At 35.8% G+C, this 17,732-nt stretch overlaps 1 pseudogene across 1 annotated transcript; it reads right to left on the bottom strand.

The window, feature by feature from the left end:
- Positions 1-4,793: 4,793 nt before the first annotated feature.
- LOC145618512 (villin-1-like) lies at positions 4,794-13,794 on the bottom strand (annotated as a pseudogene). The gene is made up of 15 exons (XR_014107929.1): positions 13,476-13,794; positions 12,484-12,671; positions 12,081-12,213; positions 11,687-11,852; positions 11,202-11,351; positions 11,018-11,103; positions 10,783-10,938; positions 10,327-10,395; positions 9,952-10,020; positions 9,736-9,873; positions 7,687-8,957; positions 7,504-7,546; positions 6,165-6,288; positions 5,249-5,354; positions 4,794-5,127 (listed from the first exon to the last, which is right to left on the bottom strand). The product of XR_014107929.1 is annotated as a villin-1-like (transcript).
- Positions 13,795-17,732: the final 3,938 nt, after the last annotated feature.

The raw sequence follows: 17,732 nt of genomic DNA, 5'->3' as shown, positions 1-17,732 counted from the left end.
GACCAGTAGAAATTAAGGTACCAAATCCAACAGCCATATGAACTTGCCAGCTCTTTTGGACGAGATCCCCTAATTGGGTGTGCTTGGTTAGAACGTTCCAAACCAGGGAATAGACCAGATTCTCATACACGAGGAATGCAATTGAAACAGTCACAACAGTGCCTAACTCCACCTTTTCATTTGTTATCCTCCCTCTCACAACGACACCACAACAGCACACAACCCTAGATATCCAGCCTACAATGTTGCTAACAATTCCTTTCACCCATTTGTATCCTTGGTTCACAACCTTCTTAACTACCACCATATTGCAGCAACACATCCAGCCTTTAATCTGGTAGAGGATCCCATTAGACGGAGAACCACTCATTGGATTCAGCTGTTGAGTGTGGCAGAACACAATCTCCTGTTGACTTTGCGGATCAACCACAGGATCAGTGGATGGATCTGGAATAGGACTGTCTGAATCGGGCATGTAGGAAAAGCGTTGATGTTGCTCTTCAGATGTCTCAGATTGCTGCTGGTCCAACATGATCTGCAGCTGCGGCTGGGCTAACTGGATCTGCTGCTGCAGCTGTTCATGCATACGCAGCTTGCTTTGCTGCAGATCCTTCTGCCTCCGTTCCTTCTCCAGCTTCTCCTGCCCTGAAGACACCTGTATCTCCTGCTGTAGCGTCTCTATTTCCATCTCCATCGACAAAATGTCCTCCTTCAAGTTCAAGCATGATTGCAAATCCTGTTCTTGCATTTCTATCAGCTTATTTTGTTCTTCACGTTGTGACAGATTAGATCCCCCAGATTCAATGTCATACACTCTATTAGTCAGGTGCCTCCACAGTGAAGAAAACTTGCCCATCTGATTTTACTGGAAGAACAACAAACAAAGACAAATAATAATCTTATTCAGTTGCGAGCTAGCTGAATATTACACAAAGACAATAAAGGACGCAAATCAAGCTAGCTGCTACATACCATCGCACATTTCTTGGGACACAAAGAAAACAGGAGATTGACTAATTTGCACAAATTGTTTACTGAACATTCAGATTGCAACTCAACTAATTTTATTCTCAAATTTCATTACATATTCAATGATCACAAAAAATTCTCAAAAGTAAAGCACTTTACTCACACTTTGATAGCTTGAGTATGTATAAAACCTCCTCATACTTAAATTGTATGAAACTGAAGGTTGTCTTAAATTCAACTCAACATATTTATACTACACTGCCAAGATGATGATCAATCACATCAAGAATTAACCGAATAACACAAAACACAAGGATATGCCTCACAGTATTTTTAGAGTATAAAATCCATTTTAGCAACCTTAACTTGGCAGTAGGCACGCAACTGAAGAACTGATAAAGCCGTTAATGCTGGCTGCTCCTAAGAAAAATCATAGAACAGTCTAAGCCAAGCAAACCAACAAACTAAATTGATATGTAAATACTATCTTGTTGACTGTTCTAAAGCTGCTTCTAGTTCCCATCCCCTAAAATTATTCTGTTTCCTAATGAAACTGAATTCACTAGAGACTAGAGTTGACAACATTAATCAGTGTTCACAAAGACACAAACTGGAGCAAATTACATATACAACTGCTGCCTCCTCCATTTGCATGTAACTAGTGGTAGTGACTTGTTGTTGAGAAGAATCTTGATTCTGAACAGTGTCTTGAGAATCTATATATTGTATGCTCATCATAATTTCCAAACCCTTGCTCATCATAATTCAATTTCCTCTGATTTTTAATTCCTAGAAAATTAGTACTCATAATGAACAATATTATATAAGTACACTGGAGCCAGAAAACATATAAAAACCCAATACATATAACTTTTTTTAACCATACTAGTTATAAAAACTATAAAGTAATCACATCAATCATGTGCTCTAGTTAGTCTAAATCAATATACTTAAGCATTCAATGAAATATGTGTAAAAAAATAATGTTAATTAAATAACACAGTATTTGGAAGAAGTTGTGGAGTGTACGTGTGCTGCCTAGAGTCAAGATTTTTCTGTGGCGTGCTTGTCAAAATGCTCTGCCTACCAGGAAAGGACTGAGTGTGCGTATGAAAGAGTTTGATGCGCTGTGTGGGGTTTGCAGGGGAGCGGAGGAAACTGCAATTCATGCCTTAAAGGACTGTGCTCTAGCTCGGGATAATTGGGATAGGTCTCCTTATAGGGATATGGTTGAGTTGCGTTTCTCTTGTGTTGCTGATTGGTGGGAGTATTGCCTTAAGGAGCTTGAAGAGATAGACATTGAAAATGAATATGTTGGGCGATTTGGAGTGCTCGTAACTCTGCAATTTCCATCTAATTTTAGAAGATGTTTTGGTTTTATTAAAAAAAACACCCTCGCCCCCCAAAGTAGCCCAGCCACCCCTGCCATTAGCCATCCTCCCCGCTGGAACCCATCCGACTGGCCCACCCCACCCCACCCTCCCTGCCAAAGAACCACCCCAAACCTAGCCATTTGTCACGGGTCGTCTCCCACACCAAGGATGGGCGTCAAGAGGGTCACTAGGCAGCAAGGCAACAATCGGGGCTATGGGGCTTGCCTTGGTGCTCAGCTAAGCACCTCCCCCTATAGAGCTTTATTTAGTACCTTGCTTAAAATCCTAGTGAACACCCACTTGACAATAACACAATAATGGGCCATTTGGACGGGCTAATGGGCTCCAAATGGGCTCAAATTTTGGGGTCCACCATATTTTGGGCCAAGGAAGACCATGGAGGTGACGGTTTTCCAAACGGAGGTCCCGAAGTATGAGTTTGGGCAACGGGAAGCCCGGAATACGTGAGAAGCTTCTAGAAGGTTCTGGGCTTATCTAGAGTAATCTTTTGTTGGAGTATTCCAGAGGGGATGTCTCTAGAATATTCATGAGTCTTCATGTACATAGTAGAAGTGACTAGGGTCTTCTTGTATGTACATAAGAGTGGTAGCGTTCTAGAATGTTCTAGGGTGGTCTTGAACATTCTAGCTAGGAAAGGATGTAGAAACCTCCTTGTATCTATATTCCTTTGGAGGTGGGAACATTCTAGAGTAGTGGTCTAGAACCCTCCATTTGAGGAGGTTAGGAACTCTCTAGATACTTAGGGGATAGCTTGGATGCCTATAAATAGGCCATCCCATTCATTTGTACATTCTAGCCAACACAAGTGTAAAGTTCTCTCAAGTAATCAAAGCTTTCCTTTGAAATCCTTTGTGAGCATCTTTATTATCTTACTTAGCCAATTTCGTAGCACACTTAGCCTAGCAAAACAAGGGGAGTCCTGACTAGGAGACTAACGAGTGCTGTCGACTAGTGGACCGCGTGCAAAGGGACTTAGGCAAATAAGTCAGCACGTGACACATTTGATGCTTCCGTATTAACCAATTAACCGATTCTAGCTTCTTCGCAAAAATGGTGTTAGATTGCATTCTAGGTGACTCTTTTAGAAACTTGAAATCAAATTGTAAAAACTAGAATCACATCAATCATGTGCTCTAATTAGTCTAAATCTATATACGTAAGCATTATATGAAACTTTGTTATTGCAAACTTGAAGAAACATCAAACAACAAAATCAAAACAACTTTTGGCAAATTCGATCAGAAGAATGATACAAAGATCCTTAAAATACCTCAATCAACCTACAATTTTCTCTTATCTACAAACATCATCAACAATTCTCCTAAAACAACTTCGCAAACACGTAATACTTAATTAAAATCACACCAGAATTGATTAGCAAATAGAAAACAAGAAGATGAACAATCGAACTAAACTTATTCTCAAATGAAACATCAAACAGCAAAATCAAAGCAACTTTTGGCAAATTCCAGAAAAGAATTCAATTAACATGCAATCTATAATCAACCAAATAATCTTTTATCTACAAACATCATCAACAATTCTCCAAAAAAAACTTGACGCAAACACCTCATCTACAAAAACAAATCAAGGAATAATTAATTAAAAGCACACCTGAATTGATCAGCAAATCCAAAGAAAGAAGATGAACGATCGCTAAACTTCTTCTCCGTAATTGCAAATTTGAATTTGATCACAATTACAATCAAGAAGCTTCCGTAAGCAATTACAATGGCGTACACTGAAATCAAAGACCTAGGATGACGGAAATACAAGGAGGTTGAGTGTTCAGGGTGGTTCGCCCACAAAGTCAAGAACAGGAGAAGTCGAAAAACTCCGGCTGAATAAGCTTCAGCTTCTTTTACAGAGAGATGAAGTAGAATAAGAGGAGAGAATTCTTGAGAAAGAAGATTATGTAATTCAATTTTTTTTCTGTTTTTACTTTGGCGGGATTCTGTAATTCAGTTAGACAACTATTTGATGTTCACTAAATAGTGAAGTCCATCGAATTATTCCTTTTGGAGAATGCGCTCTCTGTAATTCCTACCCAGAGACAATTGATCACTTATTTATTGAATGCGAGAAATCAAAACAAATTTGGCAACACCTTTAACTGTAAATTGGTTAGGAAGTACACTTCCACTAGGGAATTCACCTCCCAATTTAAACAACCTTAGAAATAATAACTCTATGCGCACTAAATTTATTTTTGGAAAGAGCGTAATTCCCTAATTTTTAGAAACGACACTTTAGATATCCCTCAAACTCTCTAGAGTATAGTAAATTATCATTCCCTCTCGATAATCTACCATATAATCCACTATTCTAGAATTTCAGCATACAACGTTACATTAAATAGCAACCATTTTACTTCAAAAAAAGGTATTGCAAGAGCAGATTCTATCAAGCAAAGAAGATTTATAGTTAAATAAGGCTATCCTAAACAAGCATCATATTTGGCCATTAATCTCTCAAGTTAAGAAAAAACTCATGCAGGCATATTTATTTCCTAGACAAAGCTTGTTATGTCACTACTATGAATAAAAATTATAAGCTAAGATGAGGAGGTATTTCCCAAATTATACACAACCAACGTTGATTCTAATACCGTAAACTCCCTACGTACATATCCCCTCAGCACTTATATATAATCAACATCAACGTTTACTAACCATTACAAATTTCAAAACCACAAATCTCTCTTCACAAATAAATTTTTCTTCACCATCTCTGTGTGCAAAACTGATCTGACTTTGAATCTGCACTGAAAACCATATTTTACATACACCGGAGCAAATCAATATAAGCAAAATCAAACAATTTTAACAATTAAAAAATGATAATCTAATGCCAAATTAACAAAAAATTAAACACCTGAAGCGAACCTTTAGTAGCGTGAGCAAACTCAGGCAAAGAGAATCGCAGCAAATTCTGCAATTCTCTCTGCTTCATATCTTCCGGCTATCCTGATATAAAAATCGTCCTCACTAGCTGAATATTCATCAAAATAGTTCATCAAAAATCAAATCAAAACCCTAAAACTTAAGAGAGTGCAAAAGATATTCGCAGAAGCAAGGGAAGAGAACTGGTCGGGGAAAAAAGAAGAATCTAAAACTTAGTAAAAAGAAAAAACTTGCTTGTTGAATTTGAAATCAGAAATACCAATACCTTAAACATTAAAATATTTTTCAGGATTAAAATATATGGAACAATACAGTGGCTCATGCATAGAATATAATCCAATAGATACTACAAGCAGAAATACACATATCAAAAGAATGGCAGATGCCTATTATGCTCAATTGATAAAATATATTCATGTGTTCAAATTGGTTTATAACTAAGTTCACAGTAACAGTAGGAGTTGATATCAGAAATAGGTACATGGATTTTTTATGGCATTGAATCAACAATCCTTTATAAAATAGAATTAACAGTTAAGTGATTAACCAAAAGATACATCCAATATATGCATACTCAAGTATCAAATCTCAGTCATTCCATCAATATACTCTGTTCAATAACTAAACAAAGAGCATTTAGCACTCATTCAGCCATTGTTAGCTCGAATCTCATTTATTCTTCCATACCTCAGCTTATAAAGCAGCAAAATCAGAGCATAAATTCAAAGATTCTATCAAAAGAATATAGTATTTCAGAAAAAATAACAAATACAAATCGAATTAAAACTTGTAGGTCAAAATAAATTCAAACAGATCTCCGCAAAATCAAACCTCTAAACCCTAAAAAAAAAAAGGCATAAAATCGAAAAAAATTGAAGAAAACTATAAACACACAAACCTGAGTAGCTTTGTAAGCATTCATAATATCTTCAGTAGCAGTTTTCCTTTCATCACCAGATTCAAACTCGGCCATATAACGATGATAATCTCCCTTTATCTTCAAGTAGAAGACTCTGGATTCTCTAACAGAAGCAATAGGAGTGAGATGAGAATCAAGAAGCTTCAGAATACAAGTACAGATATCAAAAAGCTCAGATTCGACTTTTCCACCCTAGTTGCTAACAAGAGCAACATGTTCAAAAATGAAAATGCAAACAATAACAATCTACCTATTTTAATGGAAGTAACATGAATACCACAAGCTTAAAGGAGCAACACAAAACTCAGAGACTACAAGCTTTAAGGAGCACCAGCCAGATATAACCAAAAGGATTGGCAATATAGTCCAAGACTGATCATCCATATAACAGGAGTAACCTCAGAGATGCAGAAATCAGAGGTAAGTATGGGAAGAGCCCCGACTTGATTCCTTTCCATATCCAGAAAAGCAAAAAATTATCCAAAACCGAATGCTATAATTCATGCTTTTGGACCAATTTTTGAAGGTTTCGGGACCTAGTGTCGAAATATCTTGGGATAGTAAAGGATGCATTTTGGGGTCATATAATATTGTTTGAAACCATAAATGACCACTAGTTGGTCACATAAAGGTTCGTGGCTACCTTGAGTTGATTAAGGGAGATGTGTAAATAAATGGATAAATTGGCAGTTTAAATACAAAGTGGATGATTCCCACCACCCAAATGGTCTTCAAGGGTGGCATGGGCTCCATGGGAGCTGGGAAGAGCCCTAATTTCTTAGCTTTTTGGGTCCGGAAAAATACAGAGGTTTTCTATACCTAAACTTATTGCCAACTCATCCGTATAGCAAAGGCCTAAAAATCTACATATAGCAATTGTATTTTTCAGTAACTTAAGCAGTAGGAAATTTATACTTTGGGGAAAGGTTGGGGGAAGAGGGGGGGAGTTGTCATAGTGGTCAAGACCCCACGTAGTCACGCACAACAAAAATCCATGTGGGCATATCCCTCTGCATCCCAGTTTTCACATCTAAGGAGAGTGGTTCACAAGTTTATTCTGCCACAAAACTGCTTAATCCATTTTGGCATATTGGGAAATATGATTTTCTTTTGAGATTACTGGTTAACTCAATACAGAGCCAGCAGCAGGAAAATGAACTGTTGTTTCCATCTATGGTACTAACTAGACAATAAGAATTATTTAAACAAGCAATGATTAGAGTAAAAGTAAATATTCAGTCCATTCTTACAGGAAAAACAATGCTAACAGTTAGTTAAGGCAAGAAAACACATCCTATGAAAATAGATGCAGCCATACATTGACAACCATCTTGATAATAAGAGACGTACTTTGAAATCATCTGCATGGAAAACAAATCAAGTCAAATGAGATACATGAGCCACCATGAAGCAAACAAAAGTCAACTATAACTGATAAGTCTGCATCACAACCAAGTAACTTGATCTTGAAAACATAAAAAGGGTATGGGCCAATGATTACCTTCAGGACGATTGCAAACAAACAAATGTGGATCTTCTATTTGCTTTCTCGTTTCCTTCTCCCTAGGATACTCTAATTTTCCACCAAGAGCCATCCAGAATTCAACAGGTTCACCCCCTTCTCTCAAGGATTTAGGTTGCCAATCTGGCTGTGGATGCAGAAATAAAATAATGTCTGTGAAATTTTACATGTAAAGTAAACTACTAATCTGAATCTTAAGAATCTGTCATCAAATGATTGCAAAAGCCACAGTTGTATTTTACCATATATAACTCAAACTCTTTGCACCAAAGCATATTATCTAGGTTGAATTTTTTAATATGATTAAGATGAATCACAAAGGAGAAGAAAAAAGAGGCTCTGGCATAAAGTAAATGCTGGAACATGTTTTATATTCAACACATCTTCAATTCACAATTCCCATATTGAACTTGCATGCATATTTGAAGAAAAGAATAATAGTGTTCTAGTCAAAGTACTTTCGGGGGGGACTCTTAAATTGGTACTAAATGAGAATTTACCTGGGACTTGTTATAATGGGAGAGACAAAGTACCTCACTGGTAAGGTCTCATCAGCATATTCAATTTCTAGTACAATTTTAACTGTAAGTTGACCATACCAACTCAAGATATCTTCCCCTTACCCAGGCCAGCCTATCTGAGAGCTCTATATATACAGCAATCTGTCACAGACCCAAGTCCACATCTCAATGCGGGTCAACCTCCGATAAAGGTCTATGCAAGAAGGAGGAAAGTCGACCAAGAACAAGGAAGGGCTGCACCAGAGAACAGAGAACAATCCCAAGCTTTGGCAATTCCAAATTAGAAGGAGACAAAAGTAATTAAGAACCAGGGAAGGGAAAGAAGGCAATTAGCTTTAGCTCTGTTATTTAGATGTTTTTCCATATTAGTGTAATATTATCACATGTCCTCCCTAAGGTCAATTGAGACCACTAGTAATCCTTAGTCAATTAGTCATAATAAGAAGTCATAGCTGCAATGACCACAAAATTATAAAAGGAGAGTGCAAAAGTTCAAAAAATATATAATACTGAAAACACACACAGAAGAGGGGGAGGGAGAGAGAGAGAGAGAGAGAGAGAAGACAGGAGATGCATAGAATAGAGGCAGAAGTTGACAGCGTGCATACGTTAAGCACATCCTGTCAAGTAGGTCATGGTCTCTGCTTGAAGTTTTCTTCCAATCCAGGAGAAAACAGCTTCTTCAGTTTGCAAGATAAAGCAATATGACGAATTCAAGGAACCTGCAACCTGGATATAGATGAAAACAGATTAGAGATGGGCTAATCAGCTAAAGAAGTACACAAAGTGTTCTTTACTTTAACTAGCAACCAATTTAAAAGACATGCACACAAATTTTAAAAAAAACCCAAGACAAGTAAAACTATATATACCTTGATTTTCCAAGATACCCTTACTGTGTGTGATGGGAAAGTGCAATAATAACATATACTGTTATAGAATGTCTAGAAATATTCTCATCTTTCCTAAAATAAAGAAGGTGTTTGATTTACCAAGATACACTTACTCTGTATGATATTAAAAATAAAAAATTAAAAAAAAAAAGGTGTTTGAGGCGTTGAGACAAACTGATATGAACTGATATCTAGATCTGAGCATAGGGATTAGGGATCATTATAGTTGTTAGATGGAACTACCTGTAGTAGAAGTTAACTAAAAAAGAAACTTGTACTCGAAATATCGCTCTATTCTTCAAGATAACATTTCAAGAATTAAAAACGCATGCAAAAAGGTGCTAGATTGCAAATAAGGTTGATGGAAATGCTGACTACAATAACAATCATCTCAAACTCTCAATAGAATGTAAAAGGTTCTGATACCAAATATAAAGTCTTTGCACATAATTTGATTGTGAATGCTTAGTAATTACAAAAATGAAAAAAGCATTAGTTTTGAAACAGTTCATACAAGTTGTAGGTAATGGGTACCCTCAAAGTAATGGGAGCAACTACAAATTACTACCACAGAAAGTGTAAGAACTTCATGCACTCAAATTATCATTTCTTACCATGTTAACTTGAATGGCTTGCATATTCTCTGGACTAGATCCCTGAAGACGGAAAAGTGTCGTGCTTCCGGCATTATAAGTGTAGTCTTCAATGGCTTTCTCAGCAAATGAATTTCTGTACCTGGTGGACGTACCTCTCTGTTTAGAAACCGAATTACAAAAGAATAAGGTCTTGTGATTAAGGTGGAAGGAAAAATCAGCCATTAGAGTGCAAACCTTAAAAACTATCAGTCTTTGGGTAACCCAGAAAAACTGATCTGGTTCCTTTCCCTCAAAAATTTGCACCTGGAACCAAAATGTACAAGTCAAAAACAGACAATGAAACCAAAACAATCCAAATATAAGGATGCATAAAGAGTTAACTTCTTAGTTGTAGTAACAAGTTTCCATCAGTTTTGTGTCAAAAAAAAAAAGTTTCCATCAGTTCACTAACCAGGTTTCAGGTATATTATAGTAGCCATAACTATCAGGAAGCAGGAGTAAATTTAATTATGTGACGATCTTAGGGGCTCACAAGTGAAAACTTAAGCAAAACAACACAAACAATAAAATAAAGAAATGAAGCATGGAAGAGTACACAAGAAATCTCACCAAAACAGGAGTTCCTTTAGTGGAATCAGCCATGTCAATCATATGGGAGATAGCATCGACTCTATCTTCCTGCAACGGAAAACAAAGATGAATAGTCTCAGGAAATGGATCATATATTAAGCAACTAGCACAGTAAATTTTATCTGTGAGACCCAAATATATTAAAGACAGATCCAACAAAGAATTAAAAGCTTTTGTAGAAAGACTAGATGCTCCATGTATATTGCCAGAATGGGAGTTATAGATGGACACTAGCAGTTGCATAATTAACAGCAATTCAGAATTTCCAGCCAACAAAATAATAGTACGGTGCAGTACAGACTACAGAGGCATAGAGGGAGAATGAAATACTATAGGCTGCCCTCAAGACTCAAGTACTCAGCACTCTCTTATGGAGAAAACATCATTAGATAAAGCATAATAAGCAAACTGCAAGTTAAGAAATTTGGTCTTTACCTTGACGCTTTCAAAGCCAAGCCAAGCATACAATATGCTTTCATCCCTTTGACTACTTGGATATGTGTACTTTATGATATAACAGTCCCCAGTGAGAAGCTTTATATGTCCTTCAGAAGGCACTATAGAAAGATGTTCACCATTTACCACCCAAACCTGATTCATCAAGATGACTCAAAATAAGAATACTTCTAAGAACAGAGCCATACTTATCACTAACATGGAACGACAATACTTCAAGCTTTCCCCTGCAATTTATTAATGGTTGGCAAAACTCTTCTGAAAGCTCCTTCACATTATAACCTTGTTGCTTGAATATTGCTGAGAAAAAAAAAAGATAAAAAAAAAATAGATAGCACATTGATCATCAACACGTATTGAAATGAGTTTATTTAATGAGTTAGTGCAATTACAATTACCTGCTACCTTCTCTTTGCCTTCTTCAGAAAGTTTGAGGTTATATGTTTGAGGCCAGCCAACAAAGTATGATTTAAATTTGGGTGTTTTTGCACCTTTTGTCAAGACAATTACAAGGCTCTAGTTGACCTGCCTTGGGATCTGAGGAAATCCTGGAAATGATCAGAAAGACAATGACAGATATTCGGAAACAACAGGAATATTTGCAAACGCATCTAATGAACCGCTATAATATCCTTATCCTCAAAAGACTAAACACTACAAAAATCTCATAAGTCTTATATAAATTGAAAATCGCCGAAAAAGGATTTTGAATTAGCGGAAATTTCGGTATGATCAAGAACAAAACTAATAGTTTGCCAGATTAAATGATTTAAGTAGTAATCAGAGCTCTGGATGTACATGCTAATGAAGGAGTGAAAAAGATCCATGTAAAAGGCACTTTTTTGTTGGTCATAAATTGACGCAATACGGAAGATTTTCTTACTTCCGCTGCAGTGATTGATGTCTTACGTTCTGTGATTGAAGTACAGCTTCCCATCCAAACAAATACATCTGCATCACAGTCCAACATGAAGCACTTTTCTCTATCTAGCACTTCCCTTCTAAGTAAACCACTAGAAGTTTCACATAGTTTACCCTGGATATTTATCCTGTTGGCACAAAAACATTGAAACGCTTAACTTTTCAAAATACGGAACCAACTAGAGGATAAGGAAAGCAAGGGATTTCAGATACGATATATAAGAGGAGACACACTGATCTTCAAGCAAACAACAAATACTTGGCAATTTTTTGCAGTATCAGATGATACTGTTCTCCAAAATCTATAACATGAAAACCACATGAAATATATTACTCATAAAAGTAGAACAGCTCACCAATATAACTTTACAAAAGGAGCATCATGTTGCTTCTTGATAAATGAGGACGAATCACGAGAAATAGGAGCATAACCCCCAAATAAACTCCAAAATTTCCCTGCACCTGAATCACCGAGAAACTTTCCATCCTCTGAAATATGGGGAAATATATATATAAATTAAGAAATAAACCAAATTAAAAAGAGTACAGCTATCAAGCAACAATGAAGGAAATCAAAGCTAACCATCTAGGTTCAACGACATTAGTGATTATTCATCAAAGTAGAAAAACAAGTCCAAGCACGGAAAGCTTCAATAAATCTTTGGCTTTGATGAAATGAATATTAGCTAAAACTTAAATCACAAAGGGAAAACAATAGATAAAAAAATCACGACAGGGAAAGAGAGCCAAATTATATACCTATTGTAGCCATCTGACATTTCCCACCATGTTTTTCTTCCTCGATATACTTGATGGCCTCCAAAGCCTTGGCTCTTTCTTGTATGCTAGAATTGTGACCAGGACTGACCACTAAAGAGATATATTTTCAATTCTGTGTCTAGTATAAAAACATTCTCATGGTTCAAAGATGACCGTGAAAATGGAACCTGCGTGTCACAAGTCACAATGTTTCACAATCAACATCAATAATAAAGACACCAAAGTACCAAACACTGAAAAATTAGTAAATTTTAAACCCTTCTTCCCTATTCCACCCAAACCAACATAAAAAACAATTATTATCTTAACTTTAATACAATTCAATCCTGTTGATGGAAATGCTAAAGAATGCTAGCATTTCCTTCTTTAAACTTTTAAAGAGGCAAGCCAAAATAAGTTCTGATGATAATGAACCAAATGATGTTTTGTCAAACATAGAAGTGTGGGTTCTTACTTCTTAATATAAAGCATATCTTTAGTATTTGGATACCTTTGTGCTTGGATACTTATAGGATGAACAATTGAATACAAGAGTATGGCTCTTATTCTTAGTCGTTATGGTAGGTTGATTATGTCATTTCTTAGTGACAGATGCACAGGTCAAATCACAAAGAATCTTACAAAAAGCAATATAAACGAATTTAGTGTTTTCAGTAGTGAAGTTTCAGTTAGGTCTTTGTGTAAGAGGTTTTTGGTTAGTATGCCCTGTATTAATGTAGGTTAGTTTAGGGACTGTTGTTCACTCAGCATTTCCCGGCTGATAATCACATAAGTCATAAACTGGCTTTTGCAGAAATGAGTTTTCTTTTTATTTTCTGAAATTACTTTCATAAAAATTGAACACTAAACTTTAAAGGTGATTATTTGAAGGAATTATTCTCAGATTAAGGTTCAATTTTTTCTAAATAACGTATTGTAGAAGGCTTTTAAAAGTCATACAAAATATATATTGAAGTTTCAACATGTCTTACCTCCTTGAAAGAAATCCCTTGCATGCTAACAAGGTCATATGGTATGTGCCTCTACCTGACGGTTTGATGTTTATGCAGCTGAAATCCATGATATGGCAACCTAATCTTCTTGCTGCTGCTACCATTTCAGCACCCATTTTCTGCTCCTCCAATTGGCTGTTGTTCTTATATGCCTACTGTCAGTGTGGTTGTATCTTTTGTTTACTCTCTCTGTTTCTAGTTTGCTTAGTTTTTCCTAAGTTTATTTATCTTTGTTACTTGGATGTTTGTAAGCTAAACTATCCTACTTTGGAACCCATTGACCAAGGTTCTGCTTGGTCTGCTTTTGCCCTGTTGGATTTTTCCATCAGAAGAACTATGATATAATATGATAAGCTCCCTTTTGTGTTTTTAGGGGAGAAATTAGAGGTGATCATTGGACGGGTCGAGCCGGGCCGAAGCTAAAAAATTATGCCCACTTTTTGGGCCGGGCTGGTCGGGCCAAAACTTTTGTGACCAAACCCCCCAAAATGGTCGGGCCATGTAGGCTTTTCGGGCCAGGCCTAAAAAATCAACTATAAATGCATTCTCATGCCCGCCCAAAAAAAAAATCGGGCCGAAAAAACCCGCCCAAAATCGGGCCGAGCTGACGAGCCGGGCTAACTTTGATCACCTCTAGGGAGAAAGAGGGGTCAATGGCTTATTCTTATTTGACCGTGTGTCGTCTGGTAATTGGTAATTAGGGGTGAGCATAACATGGTGTCCTGTTAAAATTCTTGGAACCGAAACCTGTTGTAGTAGGCTCCTCAAAATGGTAACCGGAAGTCCTAAACTGTGAACAGGTTCATGGAAATTGGGAACCTAACAGATTTCGGTTCCGATTCAGGGTACTATATCTTGTAATATACTTAATAACTTTTTGCATATTTTTTTAACAAAAAATTGGTTGGTTACTAATTTATAATGTTTACAACTCGCAAATAAAACAAACTAATAGTAGTTGACTAACAAATTTAATACATGTATTTATAATTGTATATTTGATATTTATTAATTTAAAAATAAGTTAGAATTGGTGTATAATTTGAAATTAAGTGATACTTTTATCAGGTTACAAGGTACTCTACAGGTTTCAGTTCCAAAAAATTGAGAATCTGAACGAGAAATTGTTACAACAGGTACTCCATTTTGTTACCCAGAACCGAAACCTCTTGTACAGGTTCCTGTTCCGATACAGGGTACCCTGATTTTTTGCTCACCCATAATATTGATAACCGGTCGATTTCTGATGGACTATCAAACTTGGATTTAGTTAACTTTATTTGAACTTAATTTGGATAATTTTTTGTTGAATATATAACCTCACTTATTTTTGCTACGGAGTAATAAATTAAAAAAAATTTAGCTTTATTTATACTTGTTCATTTTTTTATAAATTAAATTTAATAAAAAGATTATAAAAAGTAAGGAAATGATACGAGAAAGAAATCCTAACCACAACCACCCTAATAAAGAAAACTAAAGCCACGAAATCACACTCTCAATTAACTTATAAATAACTAATAAGGGTACATTTTAGTATTGATAAGAAGTTGAAGGGCACGGCTTAGAAACTTGAAAAATCATGGGTACACCTTAGAAACTCAACTACCTTAGGAGTATAACTTAGAAAAACCCAAATTATTTTGGAACTAAGGTCTTGTTGTTATTGTTGTTGTTGTTAATTTATACTTGTTGAACTTAATTATTTGTTTAAAAGTAAGAGATCATTGTGTAAAATGGACAACTCGTGAGTCCGTCCAAACACTCTCCTTCATTAATTAACCTTCAACCATAGTTTTCCTCCAAGAAGACAACGATGTCGACACGCTCGTCTCCTCTTCCTTCAGCAACACTCACCACCACAATCAATCAATCCCCACGAACCTGCCTACCACAGCCGCCTTTAACATACATGCGCTGCCATCAACCTTCACTATCAATCAATAACTATATACTAAAAGACACACCAGTAAAAACACATGTCATCTCCTGGTGTGTTCTTTTTTTTTTTTTGGAGAAAAAACCAATTTAAGAAACAAATCTTTTAATAGAAGATTTTGAAGAATTTTTCCAAAATAAAACATTGACAATCATAAACTAAAGCAAAAAAAGAAAAAAAAAATTATACATAATATTCTCAACATAATTTGTTATGGACTTCTTTTTTTTTTTTTTTTTGTAGGAAAGACATATTATATACTATATACGTTTATTACAACAAGATTATATAATTTATTTTGATTTTTTTTAATATGTAATAGAACTTACAAGCTTAAATAATGAAACGCGAATATCAAATCATCGAATTATGCTTTTTTTTTCCTTGAATAATTTATGATTAGAATTTCAATCAATTATATAATAATGTATGGATACTTCAATAATACTTACCAAGAACGACATATGTTGTATGGACACCGTGTGGCCAGCCACGATTTATTTATTTTTTTAAAAATAAATCAAATAACCTGTACTAATGGAGGAAGAGCAAATTCAACCCCAGAATTCCCTGAAATTCAACCGCAATACCCAAACATCCGACCAGCAAAACCCAAGAAATCTGATTGTCACCTCTGCCGTCGTCTTCGTCTTTGCCGACGAAATCAACCCAAACCTCCATCGTCATCATCATCTTTGTCTTCACCTTCTTTGTCGCGAAAATCAAGAGATTTAGGTACAAATTTCGAATTGCAAATTTGAAGGCGAACTGGGGGTGGTGGCATTGGGTGATAGTCATGTTTATACAGAGTTTATAGGCACGCTTATGCTAGTTTTATAGTTGTTTTTTGAGTCTTTTGTTTCTTTGTAGGTTGCAATTGCATAAGTTGTCCTTTTATGCTCTATTATTCTTCGTTTGTGTTTTTTTAATGTTTCAGGTAGTTTCTATAACTATTTGGACGCTTTCGGAGTAATTTTGGAAAAATCGGACAATGAAAGGATAAAAAGTCGATGAATCGAGGTCACTCAATGAAAGATATGTGTTTGTGGAAGCTTAGGTTGAGATTTATATGAATGAGTAATGAATACAGCATCCACAAGGATCATTATGCACCTTTCGGAATTGAATTTGAGTTAGAAACAAAGAAAAACGATGTTTCACAAAATGGTAAAACTGACCTTTGTCCACTCTTTTGATCATAATTTGAGTTCTACAGATTGCATTGAAGTGAAGTGGTTCGAGTTGCTTTGGAAACTAGACTTGAAGAGCTTTCCAATGATAGGTCACACGCCCCAAGAAGCTTCCTAGATAGGCGTTTGAATCCAAGTGATGCAGTCAGCCACCCGCAGGATAATTGCTGCGACCCTGTCCCGCGACCACTCGACACCAGCAGGTACTACTGCCAGGCCGCAAGATATGCCTACGCCCACGGGTTTTGGCGAGCAGCCCACAAGCCTTCGTTGATTCATATCCTTCGACCTCACTTACGATTTTATGCGATGCCATCATCTATCGCCCAATAGTAATGCAGCTTGTGTAATTTGTATTTTCTGATTTCTTTTCTTTAATTAGTTTTAGATAAGTTTTAGGATATTATAAATACTTTGAGGGATTGTTATTTTTCCCTTAGGCCGTTTTTACGTTTGTTTTCTTAGCCCTAGTTTCTCATGGATAACTCCATAAATTGGTCTTGAGTTCACTATTTTTATTCATTAAGGTATTTTATTCTCTCTTTTAATTATGCTTTCTTTATTAGATTTAGTTTTGATTATTTATTTCGCGCTAGAGTAGTTTATTTCTAGGGTTTGTGAATTCATGTTTATATGATGAATCTTGATTGATAATTTTAATATTTTGATTATTGTTTCTTTAATTGATAGTGTTTTATTGTTAATCTTGCAACCAGATCAATTGTTTGATTAATTATTTTTAATAAGAGTTTGAATCGAAATATCTTACTTTTAGAGGCTTACCTATAATTAGCAATTCTGATTATGTTAGCGACCGAACTACATATGTTGAATTGAGAGCGCTAAGACCCGACCGTAGGCTTAGCAGTTGCTCTAAAAAATTGATTGATTGAATTGTTATTGATATTTGATAGATTTAGAACTATAAGCATGGTGAACCACAACCCTAGGACTTTTTATTAATTATTTTATTCCTATTTTGATTTAGATTACTCTTTTTATCCAATTTCGTGACATGTTTAGTTCCACCAAATTCTTAGAGGTTAGATTAAATAGTCATCTCTCTGTGGATTCGACCCTACTTACCCTACTACATTGTTAGTTGGT

Source organism: Chenopodium album, chromosome 26, assembly GCF_948465745.1.
Source record: "Chenopodium album chromosome 26, dcCheAlbu1.1, whole genome shotgun sequence".
NCBI lineage: Eukaryota > Viridiplantae > Streptophyta > Magnoliopsida > Caryophyllales > Amaranthaceae > Chenopodium > Chenopodium album.
The sequence above is the reverse complement of the archived record's forward strand: the minus strand, read 5'-3'. Positions and strand labels throughout refer to the sequence as shown.